This window comes from Dermacentor albipictus, chromosome 2 (assembly GCF_038994185.2).
Source record: "Dermacentor albipictus isolate Rhodes 1998 colony chromosome 2, USDA_Dalb.pri_finalv2, whole genome shotgun sequence".
NCBI classification, from domain to species: domain Eukaryota; kingdom Metazoa; phylum Arthropoda; class Arachnida; order Ixodida; family Ixodidae; genus Dermacentor; species Dermacentor albipictus.
Genome location: NC_091822.1, coordinates 72,642,318 through 72,664,500, shown reverse-complemented (window position 1 = coordinate 72,664,500; position 22,183 = coordinate 72,642,318). Strand labels below are relative to the sequence as shown.

Below are 22,183 nucleotides of genomic sequence, written 5' to 3'. Positions count from 1 at the left end.
GCAGTAAAAGCTTTGCACTTTTCTTAAAACACGCTTGTAACACACCGGATCACCTTAATGCAGAATTTACTGCAAAGGTCGTTACTAGTGCACACACGTTCAACATGGCCTACGCATCACTCAGAACGGGGACATAATTTTAAATAAATATAAATAATACACCTTGTTCGTTCCACCGAGGACGTTGGGTGAACCTACGACGAACTTGGTATAACACACAAAAAACCAGAAGAAACGACAATTCGGCAATTACTAAATGCCTTTGCTCAGGTCACGAACGATTAAATTCCGCCACACAACGCACTAAACATGACGCCTACATCCCCGAAATATTATTTTGTTAAGTTTCCCCCTTCTCCCCTGTCCGGAAACTTCTCCGTAGAGGCCCCGTTGGAGCGCTCCTCCCCCCACATCGCCCCCCCCCTCTCCCGAGCCTCCATCTCGATGCTGACCAACTTCCGTCCACCTCTTACTGATACGTCCGTTCAAAGCTTATGTCATCAACCTGTGAGGTGTCTCTAACTTTTCAGATGTTCTTTTTCTTTCAGTGTGAGAGGATAGGATAGGAATAAACTTTATTTGTCCAATGGTTATTGATGTTGGTGCCCGGGACTAGGCTGCCAGGGGTCCATCGCCCGAGGAAAATTTTTCGAAATCCTCGGCAACGGCCCTGGCCCGCTGGACGGCCCACTTTTGGTCTTCGGGTGCCTCGCTGAGAAGGATGGCTCGCCATCTATCAGCGAGGCGCCTCGCTTCAGAGGGTTCTGCTGATGTATTCCCCCTTCCTCTTTGTCCTTGTTCCCCGTGGCGTTGGCATTCCCAAAGCACGTGGGCCATATCGGCCCGTTCGTGCTCGCACCACGGGCAGCCGGTAGACGGGTGCAGCGCGGGCCACACGTGGTGCAGGTGGTAGGGGTTGGTGAAAGTGCCCGTCTGCAACCGTCTCAGGTCGACCACCTGGGACCTGTCTAGGCGCCCGTGGGGTTGTCGATATTTTCTTCGTTCTCTCCTATAGTGACCAAGCACCTCTCTGTACGTTGCCGGAAACTCTTTAACATCGCAGTCGGCGTCCGCGTGATCCCCAGCTCCATCCACCGCGATTTGTGTTGTATTGGTAACGACAGCGGCCGCGCCAGACGGGGTGGCCGCCACCGTCGCAGTCACTCCTCCGCTAGGGTACCGCACAACAACGGCAGCGGCTGCCCTCTGGGCGACCGTGTCGCGGCGGGTAAGTTGCCTCGCGGCGAGGTGGGCGCGCTTGTTGTGGTTGGGGGAGCGTCGGTGCGTCTTCGACCGTTAGCATTGTTGGTGTCATTATTGTCGTGGCTGTTGTTGTGGTTACTGCCAAGCTCCCCGACGAGCGCGGGGAACCACTTAAGGGACTTGTTTGTAATCGTGCCAGATCCGAAGTCCCCGGCCCGGGCGTTTACCATGCGCGCCACCTCCGCGGACACCGAACCTTTGGTGTAGTTCCGAATGGCTGATTTGGAGTCGCTGATGATCAGGTTATCCTCCGCACCTCCGTGGAGTACCGCGAGCGCTATGGCCATCTCTTCCGCTGCCGTGACTCGGATCGTTCCCCTTGTATCTGCGACTGCCATGGAGAAGGCGGGCGCCGCCACCGTCGGCCGGCCGTGTTGATGTTGCCGTTGTTGCTGCTGCCGTTTTTGTCGTTGTAGCAGAAGTGATGGTGGTGCAGGTAACTGTGGTTCGTCCCGCACATTCACTTGTAGCGGCGTCGGTGGTCGACGTTCGTCGTCGCCATCAGAGTCGCCGACTGACCGCGGGTACATGGCTGCATCGACGAAGAAGACGCCTTCTTGTCTTCCATGCTTCTCGAGGATTGCTGCCGCCCTGCGTATACGTCTTTGCACGTCATGCACCGGGTGCATATTCTTGGGCATGGTTTCCGTCTGTATGGCGTCCAAGACTTCCGGTAACAGTGATTCCTTCAGTCCACGCGCCTCGTGATATCGAAACCCGAGCAAGTCTAGGATTCGTCTTCCCGTTACGGTGCTCGACAACCTCTCCATTTGCGCGATTCTCTGCGCCTCGGCGATCTCCTCTAGCGTGTTGTGTACGCCCAACTCGAGGAGCTTGTGGGTTGGCGTGTACTTGGGTACTCCCAGGGCGGTCTTGAACGCCCTGCGGATCGCGACGTTCAGCTTGTCGGTTTCGCTCCTGTTCCAGTCGGCGTACGTGGTGACGTACGCTATGTGGCTCAGCGCGTACGCCTGTATCAGCCTCGTAACGTTGTGGTCCTTCATTCTTTTCCTCTTGTTCGCGACCCGTCGCAGGAGGTGTATGTCGGTGGCCACTTTCTTCTGCAACCGGGCAACCAGCTCGCGGATGGCACCGTTTCCTTCCAGCCACAGGTCGAGCACTCGCAACTTGGACACCGTCGGTATTCGGGTCCCCTCCCTCGTCGTGACGCGGACGCCCAAGCGACGGGCGTCTAGCACGGCCTGCGGAAGGGGTGGTTTCTTACGCACCCTGTAGGGCAGGATCTCCGACTTGTCGGGTGCACAGCAATCAGTTAAGGAGAGCACAGCAATGAGCGGGATCCCCGACCTGGTCAGCACGGTTGCAGGACACCCGGTCGCCAGTCATCGGGCCTCGAACGGCCATTCTGCGAGATGCCGTTCGAGACGTCAGCTCGCTCTGACGCTCTGCGCGCTCTGCACGCCGTTTCCTTGCTGGTGGAACGGGGTGTTATTCCGCAATCACCATCACCAATTCTCTCCTTGTTGTCCCCATTACACAATCATCAATCCACGCTGGTCTTGTCACCGCCACACGCCACATCCACATCATCATCACAAGTAGTGACGCCAGAAAGTGCACTGCCCCGTGACTGAGCGCCTATTAAACAACCAACTTATTCAGGAAGGCTTTGTCTTTCATTTACTTCACTGGAAGTTAACTCTCCATTCAATTTTTTACAGCCAATATTTCACAGATAGCGTTTCACAACTAAATTTAAATAAAACGTTTGGTATGCATATGCACAACTGGTGTAAACCCCTGTAAGCGCAACCAAAGACGCGAGCTTTGTGTGCAATTTATCTCGGTCTCAGAAGCCAGGTGAGATTTTATGGAAATGATGAGACTTCATCAATGCTATTCTAGTCTATGCTGATCAAGGGAACAGCATGTGCGCACGCTAATAGTTTGAACTTGTTGCCCGAATTCCCAATTATTGAATATCACGACACTGAAGAAAGCTTACTAACAATGGCTAAAAATTGTGGGCAATAACAGAAGCCGCGATAATTGGAAGTGCTCTTTAAAATAAGGAAGAAAAGGCAAGTGTAGCACATGCGAGCGACTTTGTAAGCAACCATGCCTCCATTTAAGCGTTCTGAAATTCGATAAAGGAAGGCATGCTTGACTCAACCAAACGCGTTCCCTAAGTTAACCTTAGGCAAGGAAAAGTAGCCACAGTGGCAAGTGGAATACAGAAAAGCTGTGCGGATTAGGCGTCTGTCGGTTTGTATCGAATGACCTTTGAATCCGCACGTCTGATGTGGTGCAATAGGTTATGACATTTCCAAGTGGAATTTATTAGAGAAAACTTTAGCAAAAAATTGCCGCAAAACTTATCTCACGATGACTGCCGCTTTTAATGCAATTAGCAATGGATCAAAGCAAAGTAATGACACACCGTATTTCGGAAGTCGCGTTTATTTAACATCTATGGTGGTAGTTCTGAAACTTCCGTTGCTTCGGCCTTAAGCGACATACTTCAGTATTGTCCAACTATGCTATATCCCTCTCTTGTCAAGGTCGCCCATGAGCATGGTGACATGACAACGACTGCATGAAGACGATACAATGACGACGACGAACGACAACGATGGCATGACAAGAATGAGACGATGATTCCTAAACGACGATCATGATATAACGACGACAGCTTGATGATGATACGGGAACAGCGCAATAATGTCTGGTATACGTTACGTCGACGGTATGATGACAACCATTGGCAAGCAAGAATGACGACGACGCGACCTCAACGGCATGACTACGAGGTTATAATGGTGGATGCATAATAGCGACTGTTTGAAGGTTGTTTGACATGGTAGCGTCAAAAATTGATGCAGACGCTCGCGTCCCAATGCTATTTTAGGGGGCTCATTTCAAACGATTGCGATTTCAACGCGACCGGTGTGATGACCAGGGTTGCTTGCTGTCAGTTTTTGTGGAACACGCTGTATAATTCTTTTAATGTAATGGAAAAAAAAACCTGTACGTTGTAATATTTTTGACTTGTGCAAAGGAATACGCGTGCTTGGTCTCATCAAAATATTTTGAAGTTCTGAAGTTTCATTTAGTTTTGCATTACGCAATGGCAGTTTCGCAAGTTCAGTGCGAGGAGACGTGGCGTACGTAAGCAGCTGAATGTAGCTGGTTGGTCAGCGCTGTATGTTGTCTCATGTGGCTCCGGTGTCCGTATCGTTGTGTCTGCTCTACAACAAATTATGAGATGTGGTATGAACAAGCCCATAAAACTACACTCACCATAAATGCAGTGTTGGAGCTTCCACTGCAGCGAAGTCTTTGTGTCAGCCCAACGAGACCCAAGCTCTACCCAAGCTCAGCGCTACCCAAGCTACCCAAGCTCAGCGTCAGCTTTGGTATAGTCCTCGTGATTGCGCATAAGCGGTGCCTGCAGCAAACGCAGCAAGAAACAGCAGTCCGAAAGCCACGCCTCTCCCTGAAGCAAGCCGCAAGTGATCTGTGTGTGATTACTTAACGTGAAATGAAAATCGTGTCATAGAATTCAACCTTAGCGCTAGCCTGGTTTTTCTATCGCGGGGTGGGCTCTGAATAAATAAATAAATAAATAAATAAATAAATAAATAAATAAATAAATAAATAAATACAGGCTCAACAGCTGCCACATCAATTTTTTAGCAGCTTCTGTCACTTGTGCAGAAGCCTGTATGTGTAACAACAGAATTGTAAAAGACATACCTGTCGTATACTTTGCTGTCATGTGTCTCGCGCTGTTCGCATACTGCGAATCTCCAATAAGTAGGCCATAACAATACGTGCTATGCATAATTAAAAAAAACTAGACCTATGGAAGCGCAGTTACCATAGCGTTTTTCACCTTTCTGCACAGCCTCGCACGGCGTCGATTTCTGTCGCCAGTCGTCGAAGACATCCTCCGCTCCTGCTCCACTAAGCACAAGTTCAGCACGTCCTCACGTACAACGGCCTCAAGGAGTGCCTCAACCAGACCATCACAGACATGCTATCCAACTACGTCGCGACTGACCACAACGACTGAGATCTTCACTTACCATATGTGACGTTCGCGTATAATTCATCGCGTCACGACACCGCCATTCATCATTCTACCTCCTATATGGCCGAGAACCCGCGTTGCCCTTAGACACTTTGTTGCCCTCGGCCACACGTTCAGCCACTGAACACGCCCGCGACGCGATCGCACACGCCCACCACGCGCGCCAGCTCGCCCGCACCCATCTCGAGGCGTCGCAGGAGGATCAGAGACGCCTCTATGATTGCCACCATCGCGACGTGCACTTTACTCCGGGTTCTCTGGTGCTTCTCTGGTCCCCCATTCGACGTGTGGGCCTGTCCGAAAAGCTGCTGTCGCGCTACACTGGCCCATACCGTGTGGTGCGACAAGTGACCGATGTCACGTATGAAGTCATACCCGCCAACCTCTCAGCGTCATCGTCGGCTCGAAGTGACATCGTTCACGTGGCGATACTAAAGCCCTACCACACACCTTTCGCCGCGGATGTGTAGATTAAGCACCGGGACGGTGCTTCTACTGCCGGGGGTGTTGCTACGGAACAGCCGCCACAGTGTGGCTGCACTGAGGAGAAAGAAGAAGACGTGGCCCCGCTTGATAAAGCGTCGCCATCTTTGCCACCTTTGGTCTACGTGTAAATATATTGTGAATAGACTTGTGCATCAGCTACACGTAACAATATCACTGAGGGCTGTTCTTTCTTCGCAATAAACAAGTCTTGCTTTGACCATTGCAATGTGTTGAAGGGAGGACTTGCGCGCAATTATTCTATCACTCCGGCACAGAATACTCATGCATGCTTCTTTTGGTGTATACACTGTCAGTAATTGAACGGCCGTATCAAAGCTGGAAAAAATTACCTCTGCGCTGAAGGAAAGTTTCATTACCGCCAAAAAACTTATTAAATGCAATCATCTTTCTCGTTGTTTGCGTTGTGATATCGAAGACGATGAGCATATTCTCGTTCTAGCTTTCACTATTTACAGTGGCAATAACGTGCTTGGGCCAAACAGCTCTGCGGCCAGTAGAGCAAGGCAATGCACCACCTCTGCTCTGTTTTTAAAGCGTAGCTTTCTTTGCCACTTCCTTCGACTTTCCCACTGCTGCTGCTGCTGTAAGCTGCTGTCTTGCACACCGCCTCGGAGGTGGTTCACTCTGTGTACATAAATGACAAGCGCGAGTAAGAGAGGAAAAGCGAAGGAAGAAACTCGTTTTCACCCCACTGCGTCGAATGTGCCTAATGCTCTCTAGAGTTCCCTGGCCGTCGCCAAATTAGCCGCTTGATAGCTGTAATTATCTGCGACTCCGCTAAGAAGGATTGTAGAAACTGCATAGCTTCCCTATCTACTAATGTGTGAAGCCAGAGGGGACGCATATAGAACTGTAAAGAAAAGAAGAGGGGGAGAAGAAGAACAGGGAGAAGAGGCAGTTCCCATATAATAGAGGAGGGGGGCGGCGACGTGAGAAGGCAAAGAAACCCCACTATTATAGGACAGTGGTTGCGGGGAAATAGGATAAGCTTAAGTTCGAGGTATGGTACAGTACGTTGCTGCTATTTCTGAAAAATAAGCGCTATGCAAATATTTCAAGCCGGCAACTTACGTAGGGCGCACCGAAGCAGAGCCGCATTAATGAAAGTGCACCACAGAGTCCAGGGTGAAACTACGGAAGCGGTCCACCGTCAAATCAACACGTCTGTGCCCGCCGCGTTAACTTTATGGCTGTGGTGTTGCTAGAAGTCGCGGTTTGATCCCAATCGCGGCAGCCGCATTTCGACGGGGGCGAAATAGAAAACGCACTGGCACTTACATTCTGGGACACGTTAAAGAACATGATGGTGTCAAAATTAATCCGGAGTCTATCAGTACAGCTTGCCCACTGATCTAAGTCGGGTTTTGGCACTTACAGCCCCATAATCCAATGCTAGTTTAATACCTATGCCACAATGCGATGTGCCACGTGAGAAAATGACAGCGCTCAACCCTCTCAGAGGTTATCAAATATGGAGCACAACAACACCTCAAGCAAACACCTCTCCCTCGCTGTTCTGTGTACTACGCGGACAAACGGCAGGTAATGTTCAACATCAACTTACCACTTTCGCGCTAGCCTAAACGTTGAAGAAATTAAGCTTTGGCAGTAAAAATTACCACTAATTATCGCCAATCTAAGCATCCAGCATAGAAAGCTTCGCTTATATCGATTCCCACAGTGTGTGGGATCTGCGTAGTTTTTTTTCTTACGTTATTTATTCTTACTTGCCATACGTTCTCCTAGAGATGTCGCCGGGCAAATGTTTCTCGCCATTTAGTATCAGCAACTTCGGATGTCTGCTAATGAGCCTATGTATGTGCGTTTATGTTTGCCTCTTTCGTGCGCGTTTTTGGTGCGATTGAACCTGTTCCTAAAGATGAAATACCAACGTGCCCAGGCTGCCACAGCAGTCCCCATATCTGTATTTTATTACATGCTGAGATTCATTTCACGAAAACGGAGCATCTCTGCCGCGAACATTAAAACGAAAATAATTAGTATCCTTTTCACTAAAGTACCATCACAAATTTACTAAATTTTCGTATAAATAGTTATTAGGCATAATGTAGCAATGCTTTGGGATAAAAGTTATACCGTACCAAGAAAACACACTATACTGCCGCTTCTGCTATGGGTTGTATTACGGGAATTCCGGCGAAATGACCGCCTTCCTAGTCTTTTTTTTGTTGTGCGCTATTGAATAGAGCTACCCACCTTAATTCAAATATATGATTTAAAGATGCGCTGGTTTCTACGCACAGCAGAAATTCTCTAGTTATTGCACGACTGACGTGTTCTGGAGCATATGGCTGAATACAAGCAGGCAAATACAAAGGAAATGAACGACGTGGCTGAGTGGTGGGGGGGGGGGGAGGGTTACGCATGAAAACGGCAAGTGGATAAATGTACAGCTGTTAAGGAAGTGGCTCTGGAATGATAGCGGTTGCACTGTAGTTGAGCTAGCACGACTATACGTATGCTACCATGCATGACTATTGGTATCCCACACAAAAAAAAAGGCAGTTGCTGGGGTGGACGCGTTGCCAAGGAGAAGCGGAATATTTCATGACAGCTGGGTTGCGGGCTTCAGTAGAGTGTTCTAGAACATTTGTAATGAATGAGTAAACCCACGTCATAGAGTAATGTTAAAATAAAAAAAAAACGAATATGAATGTTCATGAAAAAATGTGCACCAACACGCTTACCTAAAAAACGCATAAATATGAAACTTTCGGCACATGTGACTTGTACATGAGCCCATGAGTAACGGCTGTGTTATACTACTATCTGCCAACTCCATTTTATGTTATATAGCAACGAGGAATGATTTCTCAAGCTTGCAAGTCTTCAAGTTGTTTAATAATGGTTGGGGCTCGTGAGTGGAAATATAAGTATATGACATTCTGCGCAATTATTAAAACATACTTTTTCATTAGGAAGTGAAGTTCTCACCAGGCCTGAAGCGCCATTGATTCGTTAGGAGGACTCTTCAATCAATCAATATAGGAATTCCCGAAGGAGATCGCCCAGTGTGTATCTCGATGTTGTACCGGGTTAGCAATATAATATAGTCCCAGTAACAAGCCAATCAGATGTCGAACGATTGCTGGTTTGATTCAATTTGAAGAAATTCTGTGCCCCGTTGCTTTACTGCATCTGCGGTAACTATTGAATTACTGAACTAAATGCCACAACCGAATTACCTAAGCAGAGAGCGCATTGACTTCACTTCTTATTAGGTGAAGAAGAAAAAAAGTTAGAGTAAAACAATGTTCCCTTGCGAAAGCTTTTAGCGGTTCACAGTAGTGAGAGCTAATAATTTCAAATTAATTCCCTACTTTTCGAAATTCAACCTAAACTGGTGACAAGTCTGACTATGTAAAGAACAGCGTGCCACCTCAACTAACATTACCTCACCGCGTTCACTCTGTATAAGTAAATAATTATTTCCTCCTGCTATGTATAAACACTACGCTTTACTCCAATTTGTACATATTTTTGTTGTACTCTAACTTTCGTGTCTTTGCTAGCCCAATCAACCTATATAGTTCGGATGCTTATAGAAACAGCAGTAAGCTAGCACGGCACACAAGCTCTAGTCAGACAATGAACATTATCTGTTAATCATTGTTACACCATGGCATCCACTGAAATATAACATTGACCCTGTATTATTATTTAACACATACCTGCCTTCACATGGCAGTAGTTGGTTATTACGGATGTCTTATTATTCGGAAACGCCCGGAAAGAACATCTCTATACTTTTTTGGCAGTTGGTGCATCAACCAACCCTATCTGTAGCTTTACAGAAACTACTGCGCAATCACTGGGATATGCTCATGAACAGTGAAAATGAAATTGAGGTAGCACTGTGGAGATCACGTAAAATTCCGCATATTTCTCAGCAACGTAAAAAAAGACACCAGATTTTTGCGATCTTGCGAATTCACTTACCAAGTTTTGTTCACAATAAATTTCCATTGTCAGTGATATGAACCCCAAATTCAATTGTCACTCGCGCATGAAGCACCCGTTGACTTCTCGGTTTAAGATGTTCACCGCACAAAAGGGTTTGAAGCATTTGTTTTAATATTTCTTATGAAAGGCCGTACTGTACTCACGCAGATTTAGGTTACCGCGCGGATTGGTAATATTGTTCCACCGTTTTGAAAATTTGATCACGCGACTGAGAGTACAAGTAATCCTCAAAAGTCCCGATGAGCTTTGTAGTGCTTGCGCATGAGCTATATTACACACTTACGCATGCGCTAATAAGAAGCATAACGTTACACTTATTTCCATGAAATATACCATGGTGACTTGTTCAGTTCACCAAGAAATCCTTGGTTCCTCATATAATGCATCGAAAAGGAAGAAACGAGTGTCCAATTATTTTTTCAAGACCGTGTAGTTTTGCCAGCGACTGCAAAGTTTTCATATAGATTATTTTTAGCATGCCTCATATTCCTTTTCGACATTCAGTTTTTGACATCCTGGAAAAACAGCGAATAATGGCTACACAGTACTTAGATCTATACAGAGACAAGTTTTACGCCGACTGTATGGCATTCGCATGGAGTAAAACGGCTTGCACGTGGCACATATTGTTTAGCTTGCTCTGGTCTAACTTCGTCTCAGCGATATACATTCTTCTACCAGAACAAGAGGACATCATGTTTCTCAGTTCGGAAACGAGGTACGTTCCTAGGCGCTTGTTTCACGTAAACGCCGTAATCGGCAGGTACACACAATGAACTCTGCCGCTTACAGTTCACCCATTCCGATTCCCTTCTTTCCATCCAATATCAACCAGCCATCTTGATTGTTCAATAAGGGCACTGTGGAAACCTCATAAGCGCGTAGACAATTAAATCCATGAATATGAGGAAAAATCGAACATTCCGTAATAAATTCCTCTCGGCAGCATTTCTTTTCAGCGAAATAGCAGAACGTTCCTTGGAATGAGGAGGTCGAAAGTTGGTGCGCACGTGAGGCTTAAGATATACCCTATTTCGTGAAAACGCAGACTTGTTCCATGTTTTCACACAGGAAATGGGAATGATTTCTTACAAGGCTGCCAATGATGAAAAGTGGTAGGGAAGAAAGAGGAAGAGAAATAGATTATGGAACGAACGCAGAGAAGACGACATTGGAGAAAGAATGATGAAGCTAAGCGAGTGCCGTTCTTCCGTTCCCGTTCAGCGTTCATGCCCCTGAACGTGCACGCGTGAAAACTGTTTGTAGCAAGCCCCCGTCCCGCCTTCGCTCGTCAGCAGGGTTGGAGCACGACAGGGGTGCCATCCGGCATGAGTCCCGCTGTGTTGGAGCACGACAGCCTCCTAGCGATGGTGCCTTGACCACGTCAGTCAAAGAGCGTTGAAACCGGACACCAGCAATGACGGACCACAGACCGGGTTGCCACGACATCCGTGACGAACATACGGCTGCGGTAAGCACCACGACCTCGACACTACCGTTTATACAGTCGCCCCGCAGACGTTCATTAACGTGGTGTTGTGAACGCAGAACTTGGATAGGGAGGATGTATTCTGTGCGGAAGAACGGTTGAAACACAACTTCAAGTGCTTATAATCTTCGTTACGCTGTTTAGATGCCACATTCAATCCAGGTCTTGCTTGATTGTGCCGAATCTTGTGTTCATGCGTTCATTCCACCTGCTCAAGCGAACCTACCAGGCTCTAACCTAGGAGTGATAGTTCTTAAAACTTTTTGCTGAATCTTGTAAACGGTTCATTCAGTAAATTCCTACAAATATTGAAATTACTCATGGCCTTCGGGCATATAAGCAGCAAATTTTAATGCTTTATTTAGTTCAATGAGGACTTCAGGAGAATCAAGTACACGCCTGATATCGAGATAAAAACCTAATTAGGGACATAACGAGTGTCAGTAATTATTGACCATCATTGATTTCCCCAACCCACTTCAGGAAACATTTCTTAACAATCGCACATATTCTGGCAGCTTTTCCATGCAGATATGGAGGCAAGTTTAGCCGTTCACTGCGAGAAAATACTTTAGAAGTGTTTTATAATACCTCTAAAAACTTATAGAAAGCGAGCAGTTGTAAACCTTTATTTGGCTGCTCTTTAATTTATAAATGCCAAAATAATGGTGCTGATCAATTGCGCTCTTATTCGGCCTGATATGTTTCATAAAAAAAGACTTACTTATTTATCTAAGTATTCCAGTACACATTGCCGTGTAAACTTCCGTCTGTGACATTGTGGTAACTTCTAAAAACTTATTACATGTGTCTTCTCGAATTCGAGAACAAACATATGTCGCTTTCCACTGCTTCTATACTTGCACTAACAACATTGCTATAATGAGCCTTCTCAATATTTCAAGTTTTTTGCACTTAAGTGCGACAGGCCGGAGGACAATAAAGTTAAAACTGCTCTAAACCCTTATTAGTTAGTATTTAATCTATGTGTGCAGCATCGCGTAACGGTACGTTGATCAGGGGGATGCAAAAAAAAGTTCCGGTGTAATATATCTAAGGATGACTGTCCACGTTAATTCGATTAGCATTGGCGCTATAGAGATACACCTTTTGACACCGCATAGACGCGTCATCTATGCAGCATGTATGCAGCCGGGCTTCTCTCTCGCGTTTCTTTCTAGAACACGCTACGTCATCTAACAGTGTCGTCATACAGGGCGCGGCTTGTTTTCTAGTGTATATTCCTGCAAACTGGTGTGAATATATCCGACTCACATCTAATCCGTCCTGCACCGGTGAAATTTAAAATAATTTTTGTCGCGTATGAACTGCACATACGCAGTGGCGCATACCCTGACAACCAAGTTAGCGCCAATGAGGTTCGTTGAAGAGCGGCGCATGCGCTCTCATAAATACCTAGGGACTCACGATGACGTCAGATACGTTCATAGAGCAATGGGACTTGACCAATGGCGTATAGTCGATGACCTAAGCTGGCTTCAGGGTCGTTCAGTGTATATCGGCATGCACAAAGAGGCACCATACCGTGGCGCCACACCCCACAAAAACAGGACCATACTTGTTCTGACATTTGGTTTCAAACCGTGTTTTCTCAGCACAGCAGCCCAATGTTCTACTCCTTAGACCATGAACGTGCCCCTGAGCAGAGTTAGGGGAATGGCTGTTGGAAAAAACAGACACTTAAGGATGCGTGAGTTACCCTAAGATGGACGATCGCAATAAAATTGCGAATAACGAACCCTAAAGCGGTCCAAGAATGCGTTTAGCATGGTTCAAAGGCCACCATTCACCATTTTGTGTTATCCTTACACAGGGGCCAACCAAGACTTTGCGCTACACTTTCTGAAGGTACGTTTCATTGTCCTCAACGTTTTCGACCTGTGTCCGTGGATAATGCGCATTAATGCGCCCTAGCATTTATCAAGAAAACACCATTCGGCAACGTATGAAGTGAAAAATAAGGCGATAGAAAGAACCCTGGTATCTGTCCCATAGTTTTATCGTTACATCAGAATATATAAGTTATAGTTCAGACCGACCTCACTGCATTTCTGTAAATAAGTATATCTCTCTTACTCTTTCTCAGAATGTATGAGGTGTCATCTTCGATTCAAGTTGAGAAGTGCTCTCTTTGCAGATCTACGAAACTTCATTCATAAAATGCCGAGATGTCCACTTAGTAGACAGAGCTCATGCTCTAGCAATAGAAACAGTTATAAGCATTCATGGATAATTAAACCGCATTATAGCCCATGCTTATTCAATGCCTGGCTGCACGGAATCTCGTTCATGAATGTAAGAAATGTGGCGAAACTGGAAGACCTTGGTTCGCCTGAGTCCCTTCGCTAACAATATATACCTTTATTTATATATATGTGTTGAGTTATGGTGCAATAACCTATGTCTTCACGCGATGGAATGCTGCTTGAAGTAGTACCCCTGGGCCACATTATCACACATGCAAGTCCATCCTCTTGTAACACACGCAGACATTCTGTAGCGACCAAGGTGGTAGTCGCAACATATCTACCAACAACAAAACTTATTTAAGAGCATCAGAAAATAATTAAATCGAGAGGAAACCAGAGCGCGGGTACGCGAATTTAGGGTATTATGAAGCTTCCGTTGCAGCCTGTGTAGGCAAGGTGTATATGCTGATCAATATCTATTCATGAGAACCCGTTTTCTTCAACACGTGGAGGGTGCGCAGTACGGCTGACTACACACTTTTAGCAATCGCGCTGGAACGCATTTGTTTCCTTCTAGTCACAGCATGCCGCTCTTGGTTGAGGAAGTAGTGGCGTAATGGAGCACCACCTGTGCCGTCGCAGAACGCTGCCGCCCATTGGTTGCACCTATACTGATGCTTTTTTACCTCTAATTTACCTATCGTAAGTAATGGTTACTCAAGCCTGTCTTCTATTGGCTCATGACTGTTGCCATGGTTGCATTCAGTTGTTTCATGTGTGTATTTACTTTCATTTTCTCTCGAATTTTTATTTCCAGGCTACTCGTGGTGGTGTATAAAAGACCGTCGATTTTACAACGCAGCATGCACCTCCATTGGGTCCTCCTTTAGGTGAGTATTGTTTCCTGTGTCTCCTCTTATATAAAATGTATTACACTATATCGAATCCCACTTTTTCTTCATAACCAAGTTTGGCCCTATTGGCAGCTGGAACTTTTACTTAAGGCTGTGTGCCTTTCTAGACTATGCACTTTCAGGTGATAGGCCTAAAGCATCTTTATTTTTTGCGTTCACCAATGGGTTCATTATTTACATTAGTTCTCAACCTTTGCCAACATCCCTTAAACTAGGAAACACAAAGCTTGGTCAAGAAATGTGAAAAAAATTGTTTGTAAATTGTTGACATAAATACCTTGACACCAAGGCTCCATTGCACGTCATTTGGCTTTCTTTTTGCCAAAATAAGCATGTTGAGTTGCATCGTTACAGAATAGTGAAGTACTAACCGAATTCATGTCAGTACTGAAGTAGTAGTTGATTACGATTTCTTTCTTATCTTCAGCTACTTAACTTTAATCAGTTTCATCACCTTTCATATGTTTTCTCCGTATTATCGGCCTGTATCCTCGTCTCGAAAAGAAACCATTTAGTACTGCTCATTGTTTCCCACGTGTACAATGTGATTATAATTATGCACACAGAGGGTACCAGGTCTGAGAACTGGCTAGCCTCCTTGTCTTTCCGTCTATACCGGCTTCCTTCTGCGTATGTACACTGTGACAATGATTGCACGGAATTGTTTACGCGTGCGGTTTGATTCTGTTTTATTTGAAATCCTAAAGCTGCGTGAAGGAACAGCTGTGCGTGCACTTCTCTTTCTCGAGTGGCGTTGGTTTGATTCCTTGGGTAATGTTTGCATGCTGACACAAATTTATCCGGAAAACACGGGAAAATAACTAAATATGTTAATCGCGAACTTTTGTTGCAGGTTCAACTGCACGTACGATGAGACCTCTGCTTCTAGTATATTCGGTGGCCTTCTGTGGCCTGCTGGTGTCAGGCAATTTGTACGTTTGATCTGCACACTATGCTGGCAGGAAGGGCTTCGCAAATTTAATGCAATGGCAGGGAGATGTGCTCATATTCTTACGTGCTCATATTTGAAGGAAATATAGTTTCTTGTAAAGGTGCGCCTAGATAAAGCCATATCAAGAACACTGGTCATGTGCGATCACTAACACCGTAAATTACTGATATGCTAACATTAATGAATATAGACTTTGAACTGAAATATAACGTACTTTGCGACTTAGAAAACACGAACTAGAAAGAAAGCCGTGGTTTTCAAACAATTTTGGTAAAAGGGGATGAAGAAAGATAAGAAATGTGCCAAACAAAAAATTTAACACGAGATCACCAACGGTATATACATTGTGAAATAATGAATTTCACGATTTTCTCTCTCAACCCAGAATTTAATGGTAGATGTAGCTGAACGCACATAACATAAGCAGGGGTAAACTAAACCTTGGCCAAAAATTGGTACTTTCACATCTTACCGAGCTGTAAATTCAACATTACTTAGCTTACACTCACAACTCACACACTCACACTCACAAAAGTTCACAACAATGCGCCGCAAAGATCTCCATTGTTTGAATATAAGTACGCTTCTTAGTTGTCAGGGTCAACCACGCAAACTGGAATATATTTCTTGCTAGAGCCTGTTTGAGTAAACCCGGGAACCCTCTCCAATGTCCGATGAAAGAACAATAAATACAGAGATAACACTTCGAAACATTGCACAAAAACACTGACCGAACATCCTGTCTGCATGAGAACAATGGAAAAGATGCAAAATATTTCTCGGCTAACAGCACTGACATGTAACTGGTTTTAACCCTTCTGCTGATTTTGCATGAGGATGTACAAACGCTATGTTTTCTTAATTTGCGGTCCTATTTTTAGGCAATGCGCTGCCACCTGCAGGTAAACCAAGTGGAAACCCTCTAGATCAGACGGAGTCATTTGGAAGCAAAGACACTCAAGTTCCCGCTGGATTGATCGGCCAGCCAAGTGAACCAAACAACGCTGAAGAAGCACGCTGTCCACCGGAAACCGGCTCGCCCGTAAGCGATGGGAGGAGCGGCGATTCTGAGAGCAAGGAACAAGGCCAGAAGGAGCAGAGTGAACATTTAGCGAGGCCAACACGCGACGTCGAGAACGATAACGGGAAGGGGCCCCTTTCCTCTGAGGACAGAGTTGGAAGTATGCAAGCGAAATAGCACCAAACCTGGCGTATCCCCTCCTAGACAAAGGAAGGCAGATGGCACTTATGAAGTGATCTTCGGCTATCAGCAATCTTAATTAATATCGAAAATCCCCAGTTTCATGAACTGGGCTTGCTTTTTAAACTGTAGCCAGGCGTAGTACGTTTTCCAGTGATGCTACACAGCGTATTCACTATTCCTATGAAAATGCAGAAAATGATTCAAATTGCGCTGCTATTACCGGCCCTATCTATAGCGCCAGTGAACATGCGATAACCTTTGCTCTAATTAAAACAAAATATACGAAGCATGACTGCCTCGGTTTGACTTTTCTATGCTCTGACAGTTACCACCACTTTCACAAAGCGGTGGAGCAATACATAGATATAATTTTGTTTCCAATAAAGTTGCAGGAGCAATTTAATCTCAATCCCTTGGTATAAAGGAAGGACGCATTGCTTGCTGCTGAGCGAGACGTCGATAGTAGGATTCATAGTCTCGGCGGCTTCACTTTAGTGGGGAGGACTACAGTAACAGCTGGCTCACTTAAATTTCGTGCGCGTTATTAAATCAGAGGCGTAGGGGTGCCTCAGGTAAAAATCGTCTTGCGCTCTCAAATACTTTGTATGTGGACAACTGCTAGATGCTTTGAGACTTATGTCCAAATTTAAATGCTATAGAAGTTGGTTCTAAAATTCAAATTTCCTTGCTGTCCCACTTGAAAAACACAACAGGAAATTTCTGTCTGTCGTATTTTGGGACGTTGTTTCTGTCATTCTGTTGTCTGTCGTGCTGTCGCTTATAGCTCTGTTGTCTTACGTTCTGTTGTCTGTAGTGGGACGTCCTGCAGTCGAAAGTTCTGTAGTTCCTGATCAATATTTAATTAATAATTGACAGACACCTCTTTAAGGATATGTAAATTTACTAGTAAAAAAGAAATATATAAAAGTAAAAAAAAAGAACTTACCCACCCAGGGTTTGAACTTGTGACCTGAGGATCCCGAGCCCGACATCTTACCAGTGCACCAAGCCGACTTTTTTTTTTTTTATTGCCGGTCGTTGGCCCGGATAAAAATTACACATTCACAAATAATCAAAAGGCACACTCACAATATGTTGAAAACAACCGCAGAACTTGTGCGGCTGCCCTTGTGCTAAAATTCCCTTATCGCCAATAATAATTCCACTCGTGGCAACCACTCTGGGATGCACTCCAGCAACTTTTGTTCCTCTACAAAGTTCCGTATGGTTTCTTTGAAATACTGGCGAGCCGCTCTTGCATCGAGATCGGCATGCCTTACCGCAATTCTACATTTCCAAATGCTATGCAGGGCCAAAAGCATGATCACATCGAATGGGGTACCATCATCACTTTCTATTGGCAAGTAGCGAATCCCATACGCATCTAGGGGGAAATCCTTTTTGATTGTGCGCTGGAGCACATCCCAGAGGAAAACGGCATCCCAACAATGCAGAAAAACATGTTCAATTGTCTCCTCCTGCCTGCAAATTGTACAATGAGTGCCCCAAGGAACAAAGAAACCTCTTTCAGCCAGCCATGGTTTGACAGTCAGCGTTCCGGAGTGCAATTCGAAAAAGAACGTCTTAGCGCCTGACGGTACTAGCATCGCCTTAACGCGCTTCAGAACATTGTGCCCATGGCTAGCTCTGTAGAGAGACCGATATAAAGGCACGGGAAGAACAACATCACACAGGTCCCTGTACAGTTTTTTCCGGTTAACGTCACTCAAATATTGAAGAGAAAAACGCGCTGACAAAAACCTGCATGAAACCACAACTTCACGTAGAAAACCATAGACACCCCCTGGCAAACTGTCCGTTGAGACAACCATTTCGGGCAAGTGCCTGCCCAGGCGAAGTTGGCAGACAGTGTATAAAAACGGGTTTTTTGCGTCCCTGAAGAAAAAAAAACGATTGACAACCTGTCTCAAAAACAAATGTGACAATCCAAGTCCTCCATTTCGAACTCGAAGGAACAAATTGGTACGACTTGATCTCTCCCAAGACGATGCCCACACAAACACTGCGAACACCCGGTGAATTTTTTGGATGTTTACCCTTGAGCAATGCAAGACTTGGAGGATGTACCAAAGTTTGCTCACTAAAAATATGTTGCAAATTGTGGCTCTGGAAAACATAGACCAATTCCAGCCATTCCATTTGTTTACTGTGTCCCGGAGCTTATCCACTTCACTCCTCCAGTACGACTCACTGTCTTTGTAGCACTGAAGGGGAACACCCAAGTATTTCACCGGAGTCGTAACGAAACTCATGTTGGCAAAAGTGTCTGGGGACGCCCGCCAATCCCCGTGCCAGAATCCCAGGCACTTACCCCAGTTTACCGCGCTGCCGCTCACAGCACAAAAACTTTTAACACATTTGACAGCCTGTGTTATGCTATCCAAATCAGTGCAGAACACAGCAATATCGTCTGCATAAGCCAACAGGCGGACTTCAACCTCGTGCAGTTTAAACCCGCGGACACAGTCATTCTCCATGACACTCAAACAAAACGACTCTATATACAAGCAAAACAACAGCGGCGAGAGAGGGCAGCCCTGACGCACAGACCGCTTAACTTGGATTCGCGCTCCCAACATCTTGTTGACAATGAGCCGCGTCGAGCAGTCCCGGTACGCCATGGCAACCCCCTCTCTAATTTTTCTACCCAAATTCACATAATCTAGAATGCACAAAAGTATGTCATGAGGCACCCGGTCAAACGCTTTCTCGAGATCAATTTGGAGCATTGCCACATGTGCACCCATGGCATCGCAACATTCGAGGATACTGCGTGCTACGTGTATGTTTGAGAAGATAGTTCGACCTTTAATGCCACACGTTTGATGCGGCCCCACAAGCTTTGCAATGACAGTCTGCAACCTCTTTGCTAAGATTTTCATCATTATCTTGTAGTCTCCGTTAGTGAGACAAATTGGGCGGTAAGAAGTTACCCTTCGCAATGCAACGGGATCTTCTGACTTGGGTATAAGAATAGTGTGGGAAGATGAGAAGGACGGGGGTAGTACTTTGAGCTGGAATGCTTCGTTATAAACATCCGCTAAGGCTGGTGAGATCGCACCTTTGAAATATTTATAAAAGGCTGAGGTTAGACCATCAGGGCCAGGGGACTTTCCCGGATGCATACTTTCAATAGCACTTTTCACTTCCTCTTCCGAAATTGGTTCCTCCAATGTTTCTTTCGTACTTTCATCTAGCCTTGGCATCAACCACAAAAAGTCCTTTTTAAAACGATCAATGTCGACTGCGCAGTAAGTGAATAAACCCCTATAGTGCTCGAAAAAAGCACGCTCGATATCTTCTGCTGCGTCGCTAACTTTTCCGCAATATTCGATTTCCGCTATCTGATTGCGGCGCGCATGCCACTTTTCTGAGCCTAACGCTCTTTTCGACGGTACTTCTCCCATTATCAGCCTTTCAGCCCTTGCCCGCACCACAGCACCGCGGTATCTCTCGATATCGAACTGTTCTATTTTATGTTTCAGTGCGCGAATATCGTCCATGAACATGCCGGGCATCCTACATTCCTCACTGATCAATTTTTCTAAATTCCTGCGCATCTGTTTTTCTTCTGCTCCCTTTTCTCTGCATATAGCGCTCGCACGCTCTAAAGCCTTGATTTTAACCACCTGCTTGAAGTTCTCCCATTTTTCACCAGATGTCGTGTTATCAACAGCATTCATTTCTTCAACTTGCTTCGTTACATCCGCTGTAAACATTTCGTCGCTTAGTAATTTCGAATTAAATTTCCATAGTTGCCACTCAAAGCCCTTTTTCTTTTCTTTCGTGCTTGCTACTAAAAAGCTGACCAAACAGTGATCACTGAATGAAAGTGCGCTCACGTGGTACTCCTTACAAAGGGGTATCAAATCAAGGCTCACATACACTCTGTCAAGACGGGCGTGGCTGGCTGCCTGAAAGTGGGTGTACTGCGTAGTCCTCCCACCACCGAGACACTCAGCCACATCTTCCAAACCATCGTCCCTTATCATATCGCTTAGGGCAATGGTGCTTGCATCCTTGTACGGTCGGGCGCTAGTTTTATCACGGGCTGAAAGAACACAGTTAAAATCACCGGCAATAATGAGGAGCCTATTACACAGGGTATACTGTTTTAGCTGATCGAAAAATCTGCGTCTTTCCTCAGCGACATTCGGCGCGTACAAACAAATAACACGCCATTCCAATGACGATAATAAAAAATCGCAGACAATAAGCCGACCTGACGGGCATGACGTCACAGCTTCTACTTTTGCTCCAAGGCTGTGTCGGATGAACAAAGCGCACCCGGAAGAAGTTCCCACAGCATGGCTCACTATAACACAGTATCGAGCTAAGAATTGACGCACCATGCCCCCGGTTTCGTCGTCGCCCTCAACTTTTGTCTCCTGTACTGCTAGAATGTCCAGGTCATGTTCGGTAACTAGTCTATAGAGTTGACTTTGCTTCCTCCTTGAGGCAAGCCCACGTACGTTTAAAGTGGCCACACGAAATGACCTATCCATAGACATCATTGCGAGGCGGTGAGAACCCGGGGGCATGACGCTCACCTCACTACTGCGCTTTTTTTCTGGGTGCCTTGACACGGTGCAGACCTCAGGGAGGCAAAGGCGGCGTTTCCGCCGTCTTGCGCTCCGTCGAAGTGTTCGGCCGAAGCCGATGGGAAAGACGCCGCACGGGAGTCGTTTTCGCAGGCGGCTCATCCGTTGCGAGGGCACTGGGCCCCTTCTCCTTTTCGCCTGCTTCGTGGGGCCGCTTTGCGGTCGCACTGGCACTGTCGCTATCGATGCCTGTCATCGGCACTGCCTCGGGAGTAGACTCTACAGCTCCGCTGGAAAAAGTGTGGCCGGTACTACTTGGAGCAGCTTTCCTACTCCGGTCCTCCACGGCTTCATGCAGAAGCCCGGCGTCGGGCTTCCCTGGAGCTTCAAGGAGGACGTCCTGTGGAGTGTTCGGTGTACCCTCTTGAGTAGTCGGGTTTTGGCACACTCCTGCTGTTTCTTCGGAGTCTGCCTCATCCATAAGGTGGTCCAATGCATCGTTTGCCTGGACTGGTCCGGTCACGCTGGCGTACGTCTTTGGGCAATCCGCGTCCTCATGGCCGAAACGGCGACAACGACTGCAGCGAGGTACTTTGCAGTCCCGACGTATGTGCCCGGTGCTCTTGCAGCGCAGACAGAGCGGAGCGCAGCCTGGAACAACGACGAGAGTCAGCTCTCCGGCTATCTTGAGCTGGTGGGGAATGTCGTCGACTTTGACGTCGCCATGCAATTGCAGTCCAACTGAGCGAGTCGTCGAGCCCTTTTCAGTGACGCCTTGCACACGCCACTTCTCCCGCGTCACCTCCAGCACTTTCCCGTAGGGTGTCAAGGCCACACGAATGTCTTCGTCGGTCACGCCGTGCAGCAACCAGTGTAGCTTTAAGCGTACCTCTCGGTTGTTTGGATCGATGAGCAAACATGGGCGATCTTTTACCTTCACGTTGACAGCGGTGAGTAATTTCTGAGCGGCGTCAGCACTCGTCATTGTTACAGCCCACACGTGGTTCATCTGATACGCCCCCAACGCCAAAACGTCGGGGAGCG

General features: G+C 46.3%; 1 long non-coding RNA gene across 5 annotated transcripts; it reads left to right on the top strand.

The window, feature by feature from the left end:
- Positions 1-10,958: 10,958 nt before the first annotated feature.
- Positions 10,959-16,980, top strand: LOC135908202 (uncharacterized). Of its 5 annotated transcripts, none has more exons than XR_010566249.1 (5): positions 10,959-11,279; positions 13,132-13,166; positions 14,325-14,397; positions 15,275-15,353; positions 16,255-16,980. It is a non-coding gene; the product is annotated as an uncharacterized lncRNA (long non-coding RNA). The 5 variants fall into 5 exon arrangements; XR_010566246.1 differs by having other exon boundaries at positions 10,962-11,279; positions 15,275-15,346; XR_010566247.1 differs by lacking the exon at positions 15,275-15,353 and having other exon boundaries at positions 10,972-11,279.
- The last annotated feature ends 5,203 nt before the right edge of the window (positions 16,981-22,183 follow it).